This window comes from Acanthisitta chloris, unplaced genomic scaffold (genome assembly GCF_000695815.1).
Source record: "Acanthisitta chloris isolate BGI_N310 unplaced genomic scaffold, ASM69581v1 scaffold12989, whole genome shotgun sequence".
Taxonomy (NCBI): domain Eukaryota; kingdom Metazoa; phylum Chordata; class Aves; order Passeriformes; family Acanthisittidae; genus Acanthisitta; species Acanthisitta chloris.
The window spans coordinates 410-6,072 of NW_008690900.1; positions in this window are offsets into that span (position 1 = coordinate 410).

The window sequence follows — 5,663 nt, forward strand, 5'->3', positions numbered from 1 at the left end:
TACATGTGCTATACACGAAACGTGCATACAAAGACCGCGCCCCTGGGTGCTGCGCTGGAGCCGGCACTTGCCCATCCCACCCCTTCCACCCATCCCCGCCGCCGCCCGTCCCCGGGCTCGCAGTCCAGGAGGAGCTTGTTGCCACGATTACTGTGGGACCCAGAGGGGCATAAGGCAGAGCTACAGATGCATGAGCAGATACGCAACCCTATATGTATTGCATGTATATGTATGTGCATACATGTACTGCAATTGGGTATTTGTGTGTACACCTGTGAACGCACACCTTTTGTCCTGAGAGCTCTTGGGTGCTGTCTGGTTTTTGACTGCTTGGCTCTTACTTGGGAATGGAAGTTAGTGTAAAATGAGGCCATACCTTTGCAGTGATAATACCCCCTTTAAGATTAAAATATGCCCTCGTTGTAGCCCTAGTTTCTCACCCATGCATTGGTTATTTAGCACTTCTACCAAACAGGAGGCACTGATGCTTCTTTGAGGTCGCAGGTATGAAGTCTGATAGAAAGAGTGGGCTAAGAAAAGGTTAGGTTAAAGGTATGGGGAGGGGAGATTTGTGGAGTACAAGATATATTCTGTCTCAGCCGTTCTGACTGGTGTGACAGTAAGATGTGATCGGAGCAGAGGGCTGGCAGGAGTCAGCGTGTTCTGAGCCAACCTCCTGCTTCACCTGGAAACTCCTGCTCAGCCTTCTCCTTCTGCCCCCCGACTCACTCCCTGGAGGAGGCTCAAAGGGGTTGTGCACACATGAACCATGAACGGAATGGTGGGAAAATTCTGGTTTACACAAGAGGCTGCACGAGGTTACCTATGAAAGGGAGCAGATCAGGCCCCCTCGCTTTCTTTTTCCCGCTCTCTCTCTTTCCTCTCTTTGTCTTTCACACTCATGCTTTGCCCTAGCTCCAGGACCTCCACGTGGCAAGACCAACGCGTGATGTAAGGACTGGTGATTTCCTGTGTTAGCTCCCTCCCTTTTCTGTGTTTCTCTCTGTCCCCGTACTAATGGCTATCGTACATTTCACTCTTCACTGAAGTTTATTTTGGGAGTAGGGAGATTGTGAAAAGTGGTAGTGTGTTTGTGAGCCAGCACCTTAGGTTGTGTGTGGTAGCTTGTTAGCCAGTACCTTTGGTTGTGTTGTGGCTTGTGAGACTGCATCTTTAAGAGATTTGTTGTGGGAACGGAGAAGTGACTGTATTGTACGGTATTGTATAAATTAAGGCTTGTTATCCTCCATTCTTGTAGAAGTCTGTTGTATAAATTTAAGAGCTTGTTTGCTAACACCTTTTGGGTCTAAATATTGGGTTGCTTGCCAGAGTTGTGGCATTAAAACCTGAAGTTCCCTGACACATGGTCTGGTGTCTTCGTTCAGCCTGAGGAGAATTGATAATGAATATCACGGCCCCTACAGATGGGTCGTGACAAGCTTCTTGCTTTGTGGTGTTTATTTAACAAAGGGATTACTCCTGTAGTGCAAATGGGTAGTACTAGTATGCTGCTCGTAACAGGTCTCCCGATCAGATACAAGAAAAAAGTTTGTGGTTTCCACTCAATCATTCCCTTGTTGGAATCAAAAATACAAAATGAGAGAACTCCCAATGATACACCTTATTCTGGCACCTTTTTGAGACTGTCAGTAATAAAACCAAGGATCACTGAGTCCTTTCTGAGATACGGTCCTGCAGAGTTGGACTGATGCATGTGTGTAAGACTCAACTAAGGAGTCTCATGTGAGCGTCGCTTTTTTCTATCCTAAGGTTACATTTACTGGTGTGTTTCTGGCTGAGAAACATGACATTTTTCTCTGTGCATCTTGGATCAACACAAAGAGACAGAATGAATGCCTTCCTCCTGTTTTGCTTTTCTTGTCTCATGAGGTGACTTTCATTTGTCGGATGCCTTAGGCTAGAAACAAGCTTGCACAAGCTGTATTTCATGCATAATGTTATTTTACTTTACAACTGATATGTTGTTCTTATTTCTACATAATAAGATGCAGTAATAGGCCTATTCCTGGAGTGGAACTTCACATTTCTTTAAGATTTCGTGATCTGGAGCTTTGACAGGAATGGTAATGAGAGGTCGTCTCTCTCATGGACAGTTCTTACCTAATCTCAGTAATGGTAACAGTGTACTATGAGGGTAATTGAATTTTTTTTGCTTCAGATATGATTGTTATGGATGCAATATGATACCTCAATTCTTACACAGTTATCATCTAGTCAAGATTTTTGTCTTTATGGAAGACATATGATGTAAATGAAGATCCAAATAAATGATAGATAAAAGGTTTTTCTGCTATTTTACATGTCATTCTAACACCTGGAACTGGTGAAAACAGTGTTTTTCCTGTACTTTACTGTATTTTATTGTATGTTATTTTGTATTTGAAAATTAAACAGTAAATCTATTCTAATTATTCATCCACGCTGCTATAATTTATTTTTCATCTTCCAGGTAAGATAATGAAGTTTGAATTAACTCAACTTATGCCTTCAGGTAATAGGCAAGTATTTTTCCACATGCTAATTAATTTGAGACTCTAAAGGATATTAGTAGGTGTTAGTTTTATGCCATGCCCTCCCACTTTCTCCCCGTCATAAATTTAAGGGCCTCCTCCAATGCTATTTCCTTCTACTCCATCATTTCCTGTATATTGTTGGGTACATACAGGAAAAAAGAAAAGAAAAAAGATTTCTTTTCTGATTAGACTCATTGAATAATTTGTTAGGATCAGTCATGTTGATTTAGTTTCTTCACCCTAATTTTCTTACTTCTGATAGAAGTCTAATTTGCTGGTAACATTCAACTAGAATACACATAATAATGTAGAGTTCATCTCAGCAGATCGTCTTCTTCAGGCTTCATATCGTGTGGTGTGGTAAGATGGGAAAAAGGCAAATGGACACTGGGTGGCAGATGGGTGCAATTGTTGAGGTCACTGATTACAGAGCATTCATATGTGTTCTGAAACTGCAGGTAATTTGTTAAAATTGGTTATTGTTCCGTTCTGGCAATGTAATAAATATTGCTTGTACATAATTTTTCAAAACGCTTTGCTTCAGGTAGTCATCTTTCTCTTTCTTTCCCTTTGCTTTTTGCTATTAAAGGTTCCTGATATAATGAAGAGTAATTTGTGATGCCATTCCAGGCTCAAAAACATCAGTGATGCTGGAAAAGGGAAAAGAACAGACCAAACCGAGAAAATCTACTCCTATCTCTACATAAAAGCCCAAACAAGGCAAAAAAACTCCTAAAAACCAAAAAGTGATCTGGGTTAGTACAGAGAGTGTTCATCTTCTCAAATGATTACTTTCATGCAAGGTTTGTGGGTATCTAGGTGTAGTGTGTAGTGCTTGTTTGTCTTATTTTTTGTGTGTATCAGGACAAGAAGACTGGTCAGTAATAACTCTAAAAGGGATGAGACTGTTTTAAATAGTGCTAAAGGTTTTAGTAGTCTCATCAAGGTATTCTGGCCCTATAGAACACATGTTCTTTGTTCTGTATAGTACCTACCTATCTTTCAAGACTCGAACTTCAGGTGGTGCTTTGTTTTTTGGCTTGGTTTTTTTTTGGCTCTGTGAAAATGTGCAGCTTAGAAATTTTGCTTACTTTTTGTACCGTGGGGTATTGTCTTCTTTCAACTTCCTAAATTGACAAAAAAAAAATCAGAAAACAAAACTGTATTCCTCATGAGAGGCACCAGTGCCTGCCTGTGTCCTTGCTACATCAAAATCCAGACCTCATATGGTAAGACTGACTTTTACCTTCTTTTTGTAGTGTCAAAAGCTGGCAAAAGAGGTTTTTTTTTTGTGTGGTTATTGTGAAAGTGGGATCCATTAGAAAGGCAGAGAAGCAATGTGACTAGAAAATATGAAGCTTTGAATAGGATCAAACATGTTAGTTTCATTATTCACTTTTTCTGAAAAATAGTCTGCCTTGTACCAATTGTTTTGTGTAGAAGCTACCAAATTGCAGGGTTTGTTCTTAGTGTGATTAGAAGTGAATGTGTGCTTGCCTCTGTAAAGGCACAGAACCCATCCAGTTGCAGCTTTTATAGCAGAATATCCACTGTGATCAGCTTAGTGTGCATTTCAGGAAGGCAAAACCCTTGCTGTAGTTTCTAAGCCAGGCACTTGACAGTGTACCATATAACTTGCCTCCTGTGCTGGGAGCTTATGTAAGTATCCTCTATCTCTAGCTGTGGCACCTGTAGAGACCAGTGTTGACTCCTTTACTGAGAACAGTTAATGGGCTTCTGAAGGAGAACTAGAGCCTTCAGAGAAGAATGAGAGATAAGTGTGGTGTAGGGCTCAAGAAGACTTTGTTACAGTAACCCAGGACAGTTCATCTCCCTCATCCAAGTATGTGGAGTCCCAAGCACATCTTATCTCATTGCCATAGTAACCTGAGGTAGTTCACTTGTTCCCATCTGCATATGCAGAGCCACAAGCATGTTTTATCTTGTGAGGCTAACCTAGCATAGCTTGCTTCCCCCCTCATCTGCCCCCACCCTTGCACAGGCACCGATGTGATGGCCATCTGCCAACCTCTGAACCACTCTCATTACAACAGTGAGCTCACTAGTGCACGAAACAGGACTTTGCATATATATGTAGGCAAATCATTTATTCACTGCAAGTTTTATTACCCGCCCTTGCAGTGCTATCCTTTGAGTTGTACTCTTTAATTTTTTACACAAATATGTTAAGCTGTGACAGGTTGTGTTTTTTAAATCCGGGTCTTGATAATCATGAAATCATTCAGCATGAGATGGACCTGTGGAGATCACCTAGTCTGAAACCCACTTAAAGCAGGTCCAGTTAGATTAAGCTGCTTGTATGGTTATATTTTGTTTATTTCCAAGGACAGGATTTCATGGCCACACTGGGCCGACCACTGCCATGGCAAAAAAAGTTTCCCCTCCATTAATTGAAACTTGCACTGTTCATTCTTGTCCTTCCACTAAGCATCTCTGAAAAAATAAAAACCAAAAGCCCGACTTAGTCTGCTCTACATCCTCACATTAGATAGTCATAGACAGCCATATTGCTCAGAATCACAGAATTGTTTTTGTTGGAAAACACCTCATGAAACCATCTAATCCAGCCCCCTTGCTCAAACAGGGTCAGCTAGAACTTGTTTGCTCAGGACCATGCCCACTTGGTTGTTGATTGTCTCAGCTTCCCTGAGCTATGTGTTTGACCAGCCTTACAGCAGAACAGTGTTTTCTTGTGTTCAGATGGAATTTCATGGTTTTTGATTTGTGCCCATTGCCTCTTGTCATGTCTCTTGGCACAACTGTGAAGAGTCTAGCTCTGTACTCTTCATTCCAACCCATCAGGTATTTATACACATAAGCAAGATCCCCCTGAGCCTTTCTTCTCCAGACTGATCAGTCTCAGCTCTTTCAGCCTTTCCTTGTATGAGAGATGCTCCAGTCCCCTAGTCATCTTCGTAGCCCTTCACTGAACTTGGTCCAGTAAGTGCATCTCTTTCTAGTACTGGGGAACCACAACCGGATACAGTACTCCAGGTGTGGTTTTACCAGTGTTGAGTAGAGACAAAAGATCACTCTAAATGCTTTCAATGCCCTTCCTAATGCAGGCCAGGAGGCTGTTGGCTGCCTTTGCCATCAGCTTGTTGTTCA